This window comes from Peromyscus eremicus, chromosome 1 (genome assembly GCF_949786415.1).
Source record: "Peromyscus eremicus chromosome 1, PerEre_H2_v1, whole genome shotgun sequence".
In the NCBI taxonomy this organism is placed as follows: domain Eukaryota; kingdom Metazoa; phylum Chordata; class Mammalia; order Rodentia; family Cricetidae; genus Peromyscus; species Peromyscus eremicus.
This window is the reverse complement of record NC_081416.1, coordinates 173,010,128-173,028,229: the sequence shown is the minus strand read 5'-3', so window position 1 is coordinate 173,028,229 and position 18,102 is coordinate 173,010,128.

Below are 18,102 nucleotides of genomic sequence, written 5' to 3'. Positions count from 1 at the left end.
GAAGGTGAGTATTAGGAGTCTCTTACATATTTGTCTGATCTCAGGAGCATTTCTTCCTTCTTCATATTGCCCCATGGGCCCATGATCACAGTAGCCATTGTAGCTGAGATGGGGGTTGTGCATGAGATCAACAACATAGCTATTCACTCATCAAGACTGAATTGGTTACACCTGCTGCTGACTGCCAGATCTGCCAAAAGCAAAGACCAACACAGAGACCCAGAGATGTCACATTCCCCAGGCTAACCATCCAACAAAGTCATGACAGGATGACTACATTGGACCTCTTTCTCTATGGAATGGACAATGCTTCATCCTTACTGGAGCAGATTGTTATTCTAGATATAGATTTGCATTTCCCACCTGTAATGATTTTACCAAAACTACCACACAGGAACTAACAGAATGTCTTTTCAACCATCATGTTATTCCACATGGTATTGCTTCTGACCAAGATTAAATTCACAGACAGATAGGTGAACCTGTGGCACACCATCATGGAGTCCACTGGTTGGAGCAGGTTCACCAACACCCTGAAAGCAGCTCTCAGGATGTTTTGAAGACACAGTTATGTAGCCAATGAAGTAACAGCAACCAGGAGGGCTGGAGTAGTATTCTCCAGGAGGCAGATTTCTCCAAAACCCAGATCCATGGGTCCAAGCACCAGGTGTTAGAAAAGGGAATAGTACCACTCATTATTACCCCTATTGAACTGTTGGAAAAAATTTGCTTTGTTTCTATGACTTTAATTTTTTGCTTGGAAATTTTGATTCTGGTGTGATTTGTGGGCAGTGCTCCTGACTGGAGCTCCAACAAACAGATCATTGAACTGGAAGCTCAGACTTCTCCCAAGCCACATTGAGCTTCTGATATTGTTAATCCAATAGGCCAAAAAGAAAATAACAGTGTTAGGAGGGTTGAATGACCAAGATAAACATTAGGAAATTGCGAGGCTTCTCCACAATGAAGGTAAGAAAGAAAATGACTTGCAAGCAGGAAATCCTTTAGCACTCCTCATGGTGCCACATTTTCCAATGAATAAAGAGGATTGGAGACTGTAACAGACTGATGCAGGCAGATGAAAAAAAATACAGACACACCAGGACTGACGAAACATATCACAACTCCCGTAAAGTTACTAAGATGGATAGTGATATTCCCACTGAAAGAAAGTAAACCACCAATCAATATATTTTGAGTCAAATTAAATAAGCTTTATATTCTGCCATAACAGGTTTTCTCCCACATCTCAGGCTTGAGAAGATAGTCAGGAATATTGGAGAAGTGAGGTTTTTATAACCCCAAAAGTGAAAGAGTTAGGTTTTCCTATGGTTGGAGGGTTCCAGAGGAATTTTGGTGATGTACGAAATTGGCTGGACTTTCTCACAAGGAGCCAATGACAAATAGAAATGTTGTTTGAGAGTATACCTGACCGAGTCGATGAAGAAAGCAAAGATTACCTGTCAGTTTACTTAGAGTTGCTCAGCTGTCCAAAGATCCAAGTTTGAGCAGAGGCTCTGTTTTTAGTGTGGCCCTGGACCCAAACATAGTCTCAGCATCAGTCAGGGCTCAGATGTCATCATTGACCTGGGTGGCAGCACAGGCCTCTTTCAATGGCTTGGCCCCTCTATGTAGATTTATGTCTGTGTCTTCCATTCAATTCATGCCAATGCCATGCTCTTTTTACCATAGCTTTGAAGCACAATATGAAATCAGGAGTGGTGAGACCTCCAGCAGTTCTGTTATTATTCAGGGATGTTTTTGTTCTCCATTGATTTTTGTATTTCCATATGAGACTGAGAAGGGTCTCTAAAAGGTATGGAAAAAATTATGTTGAAATTTTGATGCAGATTGCTTTGGATCTGTATATTCCTTTTTGTAGAATGTCTGTTTTCAGATGTTAATTCTACTGACCAACAAGCATGGGTGATTTTTCCATTTTCTTATATCTTCTTCACTTTCTTCCTCAAAGACTTGAAGTTTTGATCATACAAGTCTTTCACTTGCTTTGTTAGAGTTACCCACAAGATATTTTATATTATTTGAGGCAACTTTGAAATTTTTTTAGCTGTGTTTCTTTCTCTGATTTCTTTCTGGTTCCTCTTAGGAAGCTTTGGCGAGTGGCTAACTAGTAATATCAGTGACTATTCTCTATGTGGGTTTGCAGTCAGAATTTTAGGTACTCCTTCCCTCAAACTCTTGTTCCTGGACTTTTTTGGTGAGGAGACTTTTATTGATTATGCTCTTTTACTAGGATTTAATGATCTGTTTAAAATACATATCTAATCTTGATTTCATTTTGCTAAATGGGACCTATTTTTTCTGATTTGTTTATCTTAGTGTCCTTGGATGGATGTGGAAAAGTGTTTCCAGGTAGCATTATGTGAGATGCAAGGGAAAGACTACCACTATCGTTTGCTGAGTCATCCTGATACTGTGGGTCTGGATGGAATAATCGGCAGAAAGCAGAGTCACATTCAAGAGCTCCGGGCTCTGCTTCCTGCTCATCTTGTATGAGCTCTTTACCTGTGATCTATATTGTAAAAACTAAGACCACTGACAAGTTAAGGAAAACAAGGAAGAGTGACTAGTGAATTCTGCCAAGATAGGGTAAGATGGTCTTCAAAAATTCCTGCTTCTGAAAATGGTCCTACAGGTATTCTAGGTCTGTAGAGAAATTGGTTGCTCCAATGATGCTGAGAAACTTTAGGTGACTGTCCAGGCTGCCAGCTGTCTCTGTCTATTGTCACAAGAATTTCAGAAATGGCTTGCTTGCATTTTTCATTTTCTCCACTATTATTATATCCTTCTCTGGTCTTTGATGGAGTTGTAGACTAGATCGTTACAGTTGCAATCTTCTTGTATTTTAGCTAGAACATATTAGTACTAGAGTTAGAATCTTCAAGACAGGACAGCTATTAGAGTAATCTCATTAATGTACCATTTACCCATGTTTTGGACATCATTACCCTTTGTTTTTCCTGAACATACACTTGATGATCATTCTTGTTGTATATAGTTTGCATTAAGATTAGAACCTTTTTATTTAGAGTAAATGGGAAAATGTAGTGGTATTTGCTCCACCCATGACCTTGGATTATATGGCCCCAAGGAGGCAGTGCTTCTTGCCATTGTATTTGACCTCTTATAAGGAGTTAGAGAAAGGTCAAAAGCCCCTTCTCCCTGGTTCTGCTTGTAAGTTAGATTTGCTCTTGGTTAGATCACAGGACGACTTTCTCTGTCAATTTCATTCTGTAATCTGAGTGTATTTCCTCAATTTATATCTTAATAAATTGTTACCCATTTAATAGACTCATGTGGATTGATAATAACAGTAGAGGAAGAAGGGGAGGTCAGTATGTATTGTAAGAGAAAAGAAAAAAATAAAAACTAAAGAGCAAAAAATAATGAAAAACTGGAGAGAAAGACATTTGAGGAAGAAATATTTGTACTGAACTACAGAGCAAAGAATGTGAAAAGCCATGTGTCCCATGTAAATGCCCATCAAAAGGTGACTTAACCATAGAGGACTTCAGTAATTAAGTACATAGGATGATTCATTCTCTGGACTGTCAGCCTCTTTCCCAAGCCTTCCTTGTATTGATCCATAGGCCATGATCAAAGTAGCTATGGTAGCTGAGATGGAGAATCAGCATGGGATTAACAACATGGACATCTACTCATCAAAACTGACCTGGTTACAGCATGTGGTGATGTTTTATTTATGCTGAAATGTAGTGATATTTTATTTGTGCTTTATTAATAAAGCTTGCCTGGAGATCTCGGAAAAAAACCAGTCACAACACAAAAGTCATGTAATGTTAGCACATGCCTTTAATCCCATCACTTGGCAGGCAGGATCTCTGTGAGTTCAAGGCCACATTGGAAACAGAGCCAGGTGTGGTGGCACATACCTTAATTTCAACACTAGTTAACCATGGAGGTCTGGAAGTCTATACAGTTGGACAAGATGTGACAGAGCTTGGAAGGAAAAGGAAGTGATGTAGCTGAACAGAGAGAGCAAACCAGATGGCAGAACAGCAAGGCATGTAGGCATGGGTAGAAAGGAAGTAGCTCATAATTGGAAGCTGCAGAGTTGGTGAGGTAAGTTTGGCCCGTCAATTTCCCTTTTTCCCTCATCTTTCTAAGGTTTTCTTCCCTATATTTGGCCCTGTGATTTTTATTTAATAAGACCATTCACAGCCAGAGAGGTTCAACAGTGGCCTACAACCTTGAAATCCATGGGTCTTACCATGTTCACCATTTCCTGAAGCAGCTGGCATGTTACAAAGACAGAATGTCATTTGAAGACACAGTTACAGAGCCAATGAGGTGGCATCAGTCTGGAAGGCTGGGGCAGGATTCTCCAGGAGGCAGTATATGCTTTGAACCAGCATCCCATATATGATATGGTTTCTCCATGGGCAAGATCCATGGGTCCAGGCACCAGGTGGTAGAAAAGGGAATAGTTTCACTCACTAACACCCCTAATGATCCTCTGGGAAAAATTAACTGCCTGTTCCCATGACTTTATGTTCTGTTGGCCTAGACATTTTGGTTCCAGCCTTTTAATCATTATGCTATGCAGGGTCATTCATCCCAAAGTCTCTCCCTCTAGCTTTCTGCTGAATCTATTCTACATTTCATGGAAACAAGAATAATCTCTCACTTTTAAGAACCAGCAGAATAAGAAGGACAGTTCTAGGGTTGAAGAGAACAGAACCTACCAAAGGAAGAACAAGAATATGAGTTAATAGGAAGCTGAATCTGGTCATTCTAAGATATTGACTTGGGAAAGATTGAGAATATTTATAAACCACACCCTAAGATGGACCTGAAAGTCTGTTTCCAAGTAGGATTATCTGAGGGGCAGGGGAAAGATCTCCACTAAAATTTGTTGGAGTCATCCCGGGACTGTGGGTCTGGATGGAATAAAAGGCAGGAAAGAAGAGAGCCACATTTAGAAGTTCCTGGCTCTGCTTCCCGCTGCTCAGCATGTATGAGCTCTTCACCTGCCATCCATCTTGTGCAAACTAAGTCCATTGACAAGTGAAGGAAAACACTCCTTTCCTAAAAATTATGCTCAACTTTTGTGTTTTTTGTTTCATTTAATTTTTAAATCCAAACAAAAATAAAATGAAAAAAGAAAAACAAAAAAGAGCATCATTCTTAAAACAAAAGTTGAGCATACACATCTTCATTAAAGAGAATATATAAATGATGAATGATATGTCATGATTAATAAAATAAAGTGGCCCTATTAAAGGTGCATCCCCTTCAGCCTAGGGTGTGGATTAAAGGTGTGTGTCTTCCTTCCTCAAAAGTCCCTATTTGATGTAGATTTCCCTACTTTCAACTGAAGCAAAAATTTCTCACAGTTGTGCTCTCCATTTTGTAGATTTGTGAATTCCAGATAGAGTCAAGTTGAGAACCAAGATTAGCCATCACAAGTGTGTTTTATTTTCTATGGTTAGTCTTCCATCAATGAGGGATCATGTCAGCATTTTCACAGCTACTATTTACTCTTGTATGTGGTTACAATACTTGCTGCTATAAACACCATCAAGGAAGGAGTGTTTTACTTAACTTGTCAGAGGTCTTAGTTTTCACAAGATGGATGGCAGGTGAAGAGCTCATACATGGTGAGTGGGAAGCAGAACCAGGAACCTCTGAAGGTGGCTCTCTTCTTCCCTGCTTTTGATTCCATCCAGACCCACAGTTCCAGGATGACTCCAACAAACTTTAGTGGTGGTCTTTCCCTGCATCTCAGATAATCCTACTTGGAAACACTCTTTCAGATCCTTATAACCAAAATGAAATCAAGATCAGACATGAAATTTAAATAGATCATTAAACACTAATAAAAGAGCATAATCACTAAAAGGCTCCCCACTAAAAAAATCCCAGGACCAGAGAGTTTGAGGGAAGCAGTATTTGAAACTTTGACCTCAAACCCATATAGAGAATGGTCACTGATATTACTAGTTAGCCACTGCCAAAACTTCTTGAGAGGAACCAGAAAGAAATCAGAAAAAGAAAGAAATACAGAAAAAAACTTTCATAGTAGCCTCAAATAGTATAAAATATTTTATGGGTAACAATAACAAAGCAAGTGAAAGGCTTGTATAATCAAAACTTCAAGTGATTGAGGAAGAAAGTGAAGAAGATATCATAAAATGGAAAAATCTCCCATGGTCATTGATCAGTAGGATTAACATCTAAAAACAGCCATTCTAACACAGCAATCTACAGATTCAAAGCAATCTGCTTCAAAATTTCAACACAATTTTTTAAAGACCATTCTTAGCTTCATATGAAAATACAAAAAGCCATTTGAGTCATAACATTGTTTAAGTCCCTTATTTCTCTGTTAAGATTTGATTTGGCAGATCTGTCCAGTGGTGAGAGTGGGGTGTTGACGTCTCCCACTATTAATGTGTGGGCTTTTATGTGTGATTTAAACTTTAGTAATTTTTTTTTAACATATGGGGGTGTCCTTGTGTTTGGGGCAAAAATGTTCAAAATTGAAACTTCATCTTGGTGGATCTCTCCTGTGATGAGTATGTAATGTCCTTAATATGTCTTTTGGCTGATTTTAGTTTGAAGTCTATTTTGGTGAACATTAGGATAGCTACACCAGCTTGCTTCTTAAGACCGTTGGATTAGTAAGACTTCTAGCCAGATCTGGTAGAATTCTACCAGATCTTCAAAGAACAGATAATACCAATACCCTTTAAATTGTTCCAGACAATAGAAACAGAAGGAATGTTTCCAAACTCCTTCTATGAGGCTACAATTACTGTGATCCCAAGCCAACCAAAGATGCACTACAGACAAAGAGAACTACAGAGCAATCTCCCTCATGAACATTGATGCAAAAATACTCAATAAAATATTGGCAAACAGACTCCAAGAACACATCAAAACAATTATCCACCATGGTCAAGTAGGCTTCATCCCAGAGATGCAAGGGTGGTTCAACATACAAAAGTCTGTCAATGTAATATACCATATAAATAAACTGAAAGAAAAAAACCACATAATCATCTTACTAGATGATGAAAAGGCCTTTGACAAAATCCAACACCCCTTCATGATAAAGGTCTTGGAGCGATCAGGAATACAGGGAACATACCTAAACATATAAAACACAATTTACAGCAAGCCAACAGCCAACCTCAAAGAAAATGGAGAGAAACTCAAAGCAATTCCACTAAAATCAAAAACGAGGCAAGGCTGTCCACTCTCCCCATACTTATTCAATATAGTATTTGAAGTTCTAGCCAGAGCAATAAGACAACAAAAGGAGATCAAGGGTATACAAATTGGAAAGGAAGAAGTCAAGCTTTCATTATTTGCAGATGACATGATAGCATACGTAAGTGACCCCAATAATTTGACCAAGGAACTCGTACAGCTTATAAACACCTTCAGTTATGTGGCAGGATACAAGATTAACTCAAAAAAATTCATAGCCCTCCTATATACAAATGACAAATGGGCTGAGAAAGAAATCAGAGAAACATCATCCTTTACAATAGCCACAAATGATATAAAATACCTTGGGGTAACTCTAAGCAAGTGAAGGACCTGTATGATAAGAACTTTAAGTCCCTGAGGAAAAAAATTGAAGATGTCAGAAAATAAAAATATCTCACATGCTTATGGATAGGTAGAGGATTAATATAGTAAAAACGGCAATCTTACCAACAGCAATTTAAAGATTCAATGCAATCCCCATCAAAATCCCAACACAATTCTTGACAGACCTGGAAAGAACAATACTCAACTTCATATGGAAAAATGGAAACCTCAGGATAGCCAAAAGAATCCTGTACAATAAAACAACCTCTGGAGGCATCACAGTCCGTGACCTCAAGCTCTACTATAGAGCTACAGTAAGAAAAACAGCTTGGTACTGGCATAAAGACAGACAAGTGGACCAATGGAACCAAACTGAAGACCCTGACATTAATTCCCCACCTATAAACATATGATTTTCAACAAAGAAGTCAAAACTGTACAATGAAAAAAAGAAATCTTCAACAAATGGTGCTGGCATAACTGGATGTCAACATGTAGAAGACTACAAATAGATCCCTATCTGTCACCGTGCAAAAACTTAAGTCAAGTGGATCAAAGACCTCAACATAAATCCAAGTTACTCTGAACCTTATAGAAGAGAAAGTAGGAAGTAGTCTTGAACGCATTGGCACCAGAGATCACTTCCTAAATATAACACCAGTAGCACAGACACTGAGAGAAACAATTAATAAATGGGACCTCTTGAAACTGAGAAGCTTTTGTAGGGCAAAGGACATGGTCAACAAGACAAAAGGACAGCCTACAGAATGGGAAAATGTCTTCACCAACCCACTACTGACAGAGGGCTGATAGCCAGAATATATAAAGAACTCAAGAAATTAGACAGCAAAATACCCAATAGTTCAATTAAAAAATGGGCTATAGTGCTAAACAGAGAATTAACAAATGAAGAATCTCAAATGGTGAAAGACATTTAAGGAATTGCTCAACATCCTTAATCATCAGAGAAATGCAAATCAAATCGACTCTGAGATACCATCTTACACCTGTCAGAATGGCTAAGATCAAAAACACTGAATACAGCTTATATGGAGCAAGGGGAACACTCCTACACTGTTGGTGGGAATGCAAACTTGTACAGTTACTTTGTAAATCAATACGGTGCTTTCTTAGAAAATTGGGAATCAACCTACCTCAAGATCCAGCTACACCATTCTTGGGTATATACCCAAGGGATGCTCAATCATACCACAAGAACATATAGTCAACTATGTTCATAGCAGCATTATTTGTAATAGCCTGAACCTGGAAACAACCTAGAAGCCTTTCAACTGAAGAATGGATAAATAGAATGTGGTACATATACACAATGGAGTACTACTCAGCAGAGAAAAACAATGACATCATGAGGTTTGTAGGCAAATGGATGGAACTAGAAAAATTCATCCTGAGTGAGGTAACCCAGACTCAGAAAGACAAACATGGTATGTACTCACTCATAAGTGGATACTAGATGTAAAACAAAGCATAACCAGACTGCAACTCACAACTCCAGGGAGGCTACCTAGTGAAGATGACCCTAAGAAAGATGCTGGGATCGACAGAGAAATGGATGAGATCTACATGAGCAAACTGGGGTGTGTGTGTGTGTGTGTGTGTGTGGGGGGTAATGCAGGGCAAGAGTCGGGGGGGGGGGGAAGGGAGCTTAGGTGAGTGGGAGGTCCCAGCTGGATCAGAAACAGAGTGGGAGAATAAGGAAAGAGATACCATGATAAATGAAGACCCCATGGGAATGGGAGGAGGCAGAGTGCTAGAGAGGTCCCCAGAAATCCACAAAGATACCTCCACTATAGACTACTGGCAATGGTCAAGAGAGTGCTTGAGCTGACCTACTCTGTTGATCCTTGGGCCAAACACCCTAACTGTCATGATAGAACTCTCATCTAGTGACTGGTGGAAGCAGATGTAGAGATCCACGGCCAAACCCCAGGTGGACCTCCAGGAGTCCAATCGGCGAGAGAAAGGAGGGATTATATGAGCAAAAGATATTGAGAACATGATTGGAAAAAGCACAGGGACAAATAGCCAAACTAGCAGAAACACATGAGCTGTGAATCAATGGCTGAGGAGCCCCGATGGAACTGGATCAGGACCTCTGGATAAGTGAGACAGTTGATGAGCTTGAACTGTTTGGGAGACCCCTGGTTAGTGTGACTGGGGCCTATCCTTGGTGCATGAGCTGGCTTTTTGGAACCTAGGGCCTATGCTGAGACACTTTGCTCAGCCTTGGTGTATGGAGGAGGGGACTGGACCTTGTAGCATGAATCTTAAATGGTCTTATTAATAAAATCAAACCTGAGGCTAGGTATTGGGGTGAATGCTGGAAGATCAGAGAAGCAGAACAAGCCACAGCCACCTCACCTTGCCAATTCCTCAGCTGATCCTGTTTCCTCAGACTGGAAGCCTCTCAGTCCTCATCCAGAATGAATCTCAGCTGAACTGTGCTGCTCAAAGTCTAAAAGCTTAACCAACCAAATGCTTCTAGTTTCTGGTATTCACGCCTTAAATAACTTTCTGCCTTTGACCTGCCTCAACTTAATCTACCAGGCTGGGCTGACTCCCCAGGGGAAAGCTTGCCTTGGAGGATGATCCAATGGGGGGTTGTGTGGGGCATTTACCCAACCACCCCCACAGTTCCCCAGAGTTTTCTTGAGTGCGAGCAGCAGGAAATATTAGATAGAAGGATTTATTGCGGAGAATATCGCGGAGATAAACAGATAGAAAATAAAGGATAGCCTCGAGAGGGCCTGGAACCTATTCCAACGGGCCCCGACTGTCTCTGCCCTAGGGTTTTTATAGAGACGCCAAGGGGTGGAGCAAAAGACCTCCTCCCCCAGCACAGCCAAGTGCAGACCATCTCAGACACCTGCACTCAGGCCCGTGGTCTAATCATCCTCTATGAGGACCTGCTGGGTAAAGCCACAAGGAACCCGAGAACGGGCTCCCACAGGTCCCCCTTTCTTAATATATAAAAAAATAACTATAATGGCTTACAGCAATCTCCATAGCTGTTACACCTCCCAGTATGGGAGTAGAGGATGATATAGATGGCATTTCTCTTTTGAATTAGGTCCAAGGTGACTACAGCAGTCTTAGCTGCCTCAAGCCCTTTCTAAGCCAAAAACTCTTAAGGCAACTACAAACTTAAAGAATCCCTTAGCTTCATCATTACCATTAACAGGTTAACATAAACATTGCTATACATAGCCACAATTCTCTGTCTTACAACTCAAAGCAAACTCTTAACAGAACCATTTGAATTAGCATATATGGTGCTATATATAGTTAACAATTTTCTCCGTCTTACAACTTTAACTCAATCATTTGAATTTTCTTGTTAACAGAACATAGGAAAAACTTCGATGTATTCACATCAAACTTAAATATTTCCTTAACTCCACAAAACCAGGGTGCATTAATATCAATAGGGTTCTGCAAACATAATTCAATCTCATAGCTCCTCCTTTTCTTCATAATTTTTTAAAGAAAACCTCAAACCTAGTTAGAAGAAACTCATACAATTCCTACAAACCCATATTGAAAAGCAGTCTTCTCAATCTAACCATTAACACTTTGAAAACTTAGCAAAACATCCAAAAGCAGTTTCTTAATAAAACTCTTTATACTTTAAAAGTAGTCTCTTAATATACCCCATTTGCATTTCTTACTAACAATAACATGACATTAATCCACTCAAACAACTTTTGAAATTAGACTAAGGAATATTAACTCTCCCCCTTTTCTTTATAATTTAAGCAAAATCTCACGCCTAGTTAGAAAACCCAAACTTCTGTTTAAACAGTTCCGTTTGTAACACAAACCAGTTCCATAAGTAATTCCATTTTACATAAACAGTTCCACAAAACAATTCATGAATCACCAGTTAATAAAGCATATATGCATACACAAAACTGCATCTTGATTCTAGGTAGAAATAATAAATTTCTTCATTTAAACAGTTCCATTTTTAACCCAATTCCAGAAAACAGTTCCTAGGTCATTACTATAAGTAAACTCAAAATTGTCCCATTGCAATGAAATCTCTACTGTTCATTTCATTTCTTAAGTCCCCAAATTCAAATGATAAATTCCGGTACGAGTCTTCCAAATATGAAGAAATCCATAACCAAAATCTTTTTGTAGTTTTATCTCATTTTAAGTTCAAAAAGTTCAAACAAGAAATAAATTCTGGTATTAGGCTTTCACTTCAAAATATGAAGAGACGTTTTTCAACCAAAACTTTTTGCAGTTAACAATTTTTGTTCAAACAAGCGTCTCTGAACTTATTCTCAAGCCAGAGACCTTTTTAGGTACAGTAGTATTCTAAACCGCACCGTTTTTGATGTTAGCTCAGGTTTTTCTGTGTTGCGTCGATTTTCCACGGATCTCAGCTGCAGATACCTTGTGCTGGTTCTGGCGTCCGCCATTCTTAGCTTCTTAGCGGCTTCTGGAGCTTTTGAAAAACCGCTCAGACTGCCTGCTTTGCAGTCTGCTGGGACACTAACTTCTGTGTCTCGGGTTCTTTCACCATATACATTAGGAATAGATTCATATTTAACATTTACACTTTTTTACAAATTCACATATAACATTAACATCTACTTATTTATACTCTTTAACATTTTTTGCATTTAGATTCACATTCAACATTTACGTGTTTTTACAAACTCACATATAACACATTAACATCTACTTATTTATACTCCTTAAGGAAACTATAGAACTACTTTAGCAAATATATTTCTTCTTATATACTTATCATATTTCTTATTTAAACTTACATTTACAATTAGTATCTTTACTTCTTACAAGCTTATTACTACACGTCTTAGACTACCTTAGATATTTCTTGCAAGCTTATTTTCTTAAAGGAACTCTATAGATCTATTTTACAAACTTATACAGGGCTACCATTAGCATATATTTAACTTAGCAAACACCTAAAGATTTTTTAACACAGATCTAACAAGAGAATTTTTATAAACTTACATATCTTATTTTCATCTTTTTCTATTTCTTACTCTTAATTATTATCACTATCTCTATTAGAAAGATTCTTAACTAGACAGGAAGTACGTACATCATTGCTAACGTTTAGAGTTTATAGTCAGCTTTGTTATAAAACACTGGGATTTAGTGAGTGTTGTTATAGAATTGTGATAGTTGTTGCTAGGGGACTGTAACCTTCCCAGGATGATGCCACACTCCAAAGTTGCCAGTTCTCTCAGCAGTTCCGGACCCAGCAGAGATGCACTGTCAGCGGTAGACGGTGTTTAACTAGAGGCTGTCCCTTCACCCAAATTCATAATAGTTCCCCTAAGTGCTTCAATTCAGACAAATGTTTCTATTACAGCAGTACTCTTGGTTTGTTCTACCGAAAAACTTCCCTTCACGCTGACGGTGAAATTACCGTATTTAGCTGCTGTAAGCTCTTTGCCAAATATCGCACAGTTATTAGGTGATATAAAGTATTTTTCCAAAGGAGCTAGTAAAGCCAAAAGCGGCACAGCTCCGAACTCTATTTCCTCACTGTTTGCATTAACCAGTGACAAAACCTCAGAAACACTAATTGAGCCACTTTCATTCTGGTTCCATTGTAGGAACATCATTGGAGCTGACCTTTCTTAGTTCCAAGCTCCTTACGAAACGCTCCGGTAATCACCGAGCTTCATTCTCCTCTTGTGAAAAAACACAAACATGTCCTCGACCCCATATTAACACAGGATCGGGACCCTTCCACAATCCCGAGCAGGGATCTTTCCATTTCGCATTACCCTCAGCTAAAGGACCAGGAAGATTGGAGTGAACTCTAATATGGCCCACAAAGCATGGCAGCTTTCTTTTGTGAATAGCATCTTGAATTTATTGAAACATTTTGACTGGATTGTTGTTAGTTCCAGTATTTTAACCAAAACTGTTACTATTCAAAGGAGTCAAGAACATAAATGTTCTTTCATGAAACATATCCTTCATTAGCTTACTTTGAGAAAAAGCATTTCCAGGATTTAGTATTTTCATTTCATTAGCTTTAACTCCTGATGTTATTAGCAGCTGTGATATTTAGCATTGATTTCTTATAAGGAACTTTCAGGGGAAGCAACTCTTGCAAGACAGCTTTTCTGAAGTTTGTTTCCCATCTATAAAGCAGTCATTTTTTTGAATGCCTGTTTCTTATCCCCTTAATTAGATTTGCAAAGGAATCACTCATTGCAGGCTCTTTGTTCAAGAGGTAAATAACTTTTAATTTCACATAAGTTTTTTCATATCTAAGACAACGTTCAGTGTATAAACTGCTCTCTTGCTGTCTTAAGGATTTTAAAGTGGCTTGTTTGCTCTTAAAGGTAGCCTTTTGTCATCCAACTACCGTAAAAACTTTGCACAGCTATTAGGGTAAATAAGGCATTTTACCAAGGAGCCCCAAACCGCGAAGCACCTAGTTCTGTATCCTTTCAATTTTTCATTGGAACTGACACTTAAACTCTTAGATGATTTTCCTCCTTATTCTTTTAAAAGCTGTATTTTCAGTTTACCATGAACGTATTTTTGAGCTGACAAACGTGTTTCAGGGCAATGTCGCTATCTTTAGTGGAAAAACTACCTTTCCCAGAATGCATTTTCCTTATATCAGTCCATAATAATATCAGTCCCATATCAGTCCCTTATATATTTTCCCATCAGTCATTTCCCATAGTTCTTTTCGGGTCTGAGAGTCAACTGGTTCTCTTTTACCAGACTTGCTTACAAATTCTTGCCCGGGAGGTTTGAACAAAGTTTTTTGCTTTTGCAACGGGAGATTTGAACAAGCATTTTACATTTTCAGTTATGGCACATTGGGAGATTTCTATTCTCGCCTCAACTGGCTTTACAGGTGTTTCTCCTTCATCCGACACTGGCCCCAAATCAGAACCACACCTGCCTCGTTAGCCGGCATTGAGGCTGGCATTTCTGATAGCAACTTTCCTAGGGGCTTGTGTTTTAGCCAGTCAGTGAAAAACAAGATCACGTACAACAGCTTTTCCATAGCTCCTTCAGAGAGATTTTCTCCCACTGATCTCATTTTGCTTGTTCCTTTCCCCCCAGATGCAGAGTTTCAGGTATCTATCTGCAGCTCTGTACCTCTGCTAGCTGCCCTTGGAAGTAGGGGCTTTTTTTCTCTCCCCGAATCTGCCTCAAATTCTAGCAGCTTTTCACAGGTCATGTATTTTCTGGGGAGGAATATGTCCCTTCTGTTTCTTCGGAGTCTTTTTCCCAGAGAGTTCCCAGTTTGGTCTCAGTTTATCCCCTCTACCCCAGAAACAGTTTCCAACACTACAGTGGCGGCTTTCCCTGCTACTGAAGGTAGGGGCTTTTTGTCCGTTTCTGTTTTTGGGGTCTGTGTGGTTTGCGTACAGACTGAAAATCTAACAAGGGAGGTTTTTGCCATTTCTAAACTCCCATTAGGATAGGTGTTTTGCCTTATCAGACCTTCACCTGGCCCAGTCCCCCAGTGGGTTGCATTTGCTTGTCTGGGTGCTCAAGGACAGAGCTTATTCCAGAGGCAATCACCCCTCAGGGCTACACTCCCTCATCTCAGGGGAGTCAGTTGAAACAAAGCTTTTCTCAAAGAGGTGTTTTCTCTGACAAAAAAGAAAGCTTTACTCCTGGATAGTTCTGTTCTGCCCTAGCTGGGCTCTTTCCCCAGACAGCGTTCTGACTCAGCAGCACAACTGCTTCAGACACAGTTCAGCTTTACTGTTTTCTCAGAAAGGTCCTTACTGATAGGAAAGCTTTTTTCAGATGTCTTTTTGCAGCAGTGGACCTACCAACCCGAGACTTGTAGGAAAGTAGACAACTGTGCTGTTCCCACTGGCTTTAGCTTTGGTTGTTCATTAGCAACCTTCCCCTGGGTCCTGCACCTTCCTGCCTCAGCTCTGTGCTCCAGGAAGTTTGCAACTGCAGGAACCCTAGTATCCCTGAAATGCACTCCAACTCAGAGAAGCTGGCCAGTCCCTCTGGGTTTTTGCTCAGAAGAGAGGATGCAAAGCTAACAGTTTGCATTGCTTCAGGGGATCTTTGCATTAGGACGATTAGGAGCACCTTTTCATTCTGAAACGCTCACTCAGAAACAAAACCCTTGATGCCTCAGCTCGGCTGTAACTGAGAAGCTTGACTTTTTTGCTTTTCTCAGGTAAAGTTTCCTGCCCTTTTGGGCTCTCTGTAGCTCTTTACCCACACTCTCCCAGCATTTCCCTCAGGGTACTCTGACCCACTGTCTTTTACTAGTTTAAAGAGAGAGCTTAGAAGAGGATTTTGTTTAGGAACTTGTCCCTGCCTCCTGCATTGCAGGGAGGATTTTTAAAGCTTGAAAGAGAACTTAGAGGTTTTGCTGTCTTAAGTTTGTTGTTTTCCCTTTGAGCTAATCACAGGTGGTCCCCATATTAATATCTTCAGGTGATTCTAATTTTTGTCCTTTTGAGAAAGTTAAAGGCTTCAGTTTTTAAGTTTAAGAGAGCTTTTGAGAAAGATTAAGGCTTTTTAGAGAGTTCCCAAGTTTTCCAAGAAAAGCTTTTAGTTTAAGAGAAAGATTTTTTTCCCCAGGAGAAAGACCAACTTTTCCCAAAACTTCCAAACTTTAAACACAAGGAACCCGAGAACGGGCTCCCACAGGTCCCCCTTTCTTAATATATAAAAAATAACTATAATGGCTTACAGCAATCTCCACAGGGTTGGTTGGGGGTAAGTCTGGGGCGTGGGAGGAGGGAGGACAGGGGAATCCCTGGATGATATTTAAAATTAAATTATAAAATAAAAATATTTATAATGAAAAAAAAAGAAAATACAAAAAGCATTGGATAGCTAAAACATTCCTGAACAATAAAAGAACTGCTGTAGGTCTCACCATTCCTGATTTCATATTGTACTTCAAAGCAATAGTAATAAAAGAGCGTGGTATTGGCATGAACCGAATGGAAGAAATAGACATAAATCTACATACAGGGGCTGCCACCCAGGTCCATGGGGACATCTGAGCCCTGACTGCTGCTGAAGGCTGTCTAGGTCCATGGCCCCTCTGAAGCCAGAGTCTTTGTTCAAACATGGATCATTGGACAGCTGAGCTACACTAAGTAAACTGACAGGTAATCTCTGCTTTCTTCATGGACCTGGTCTGTAGCACAAATCTTAAATAATCTTATTAATGAATCAAACCTGAGGCCAGTTATTGGGGGAATGCTGGAAGATCAGAGAAGCAGAACAAGCCACAGCCACCTCGCCTTGCTAGTTCCTCAGCTGATCCTTTTTCCTCAAACTGGATGCCACTTAGCTGAACTGTGCTGCTCAAAAACCAAAAGCTTAACCAGCTGAAAGCTGGTGTTTCTGGTCATCTCGCTTTATATATCTTTCGGTCTTCTGCCATCACTCCCGGGGATTAAAGGCTCACTCTCTGGGGTTAAAGGCGTGAGTCACCATGCCTGGCTGTTTCTAGTGTAGCCTTGAACTCACAGAGATGCCAGATGGATTTCTGCCTCTGGAATGCAAGGATTAAAGGCGTGTGCTACCACTGCCTATCCTCTATGTTTAATATTGTGGCTGTCCTGTTCTCTGATCCCAGATAAGTTTATTAGAGTGCATAATATTTTGAGGAACACAATACCACCACACTGGTCAGGTCTTCTCAAACAACATTTCTATTTGTCATTAGCTCCTGGTGAGAAAGTTCAGCCAAGTTCCTACATTACCAAATTCCTCTGGAACCCCCAAACTTTAGAAAACCCTTACTCCTGCATTTTTTGGGTTATACAAATCCCACTTCTCCTATATTCCTGGCTATCCTCTCAAACCTGAGATTAGGGAGAAAATCTATTATAGCAGAAAATAAAGCTTATTTAATTTGACTCAAAATATATTGATTGGTGGTTTACTTTCATTAAGTGGGAATATCACTACACATCTTGACCACTTTTATGGATTTTGGATATATTTCCTCATTCTTGGTGTTTCTGTACTTTTTTTGTCATCTGTCTGCATTAGGTTGTGACAGTCTCCCATCATCTTTAATCATAGGAAATGTGGCACCATGAGGACCCCTAAAGGATTTCTTTTCTAAAAGCCATAATCTCTCTTACCTCTATTGTGGAGAAGCCATGCAATTTCCTAATGTTTATCTTGGTCATTCACCACTCCTAACACTGTTATTTCCTTCTTGGCCTTGGATTAAGGACATCTGAAGCTCAATGTGGCTGGGGAGAAGTCTGAGCTTCCAGTTCAATGATCTGTTTGTTGTATCTCCAGTCAGGAGCACTGCCCCAAACTACCAATTACAGTGGAATCAAAATTTCCAAGCAAAAACTTAAGGTCATGTAAAAAGAAAGCAAACTTTTTCCCCAAGAGGTCAGTAGGGGAGATAGTGAGTGGTCCTATTTCCTTTTCTAACACCTGGTGCCTGGGACCCATGGATCTGGGTTATGGAGAGATGTGCCTCCTGAAGAATATTACTCCAGCCCTCCAGGTTGCTGTTAC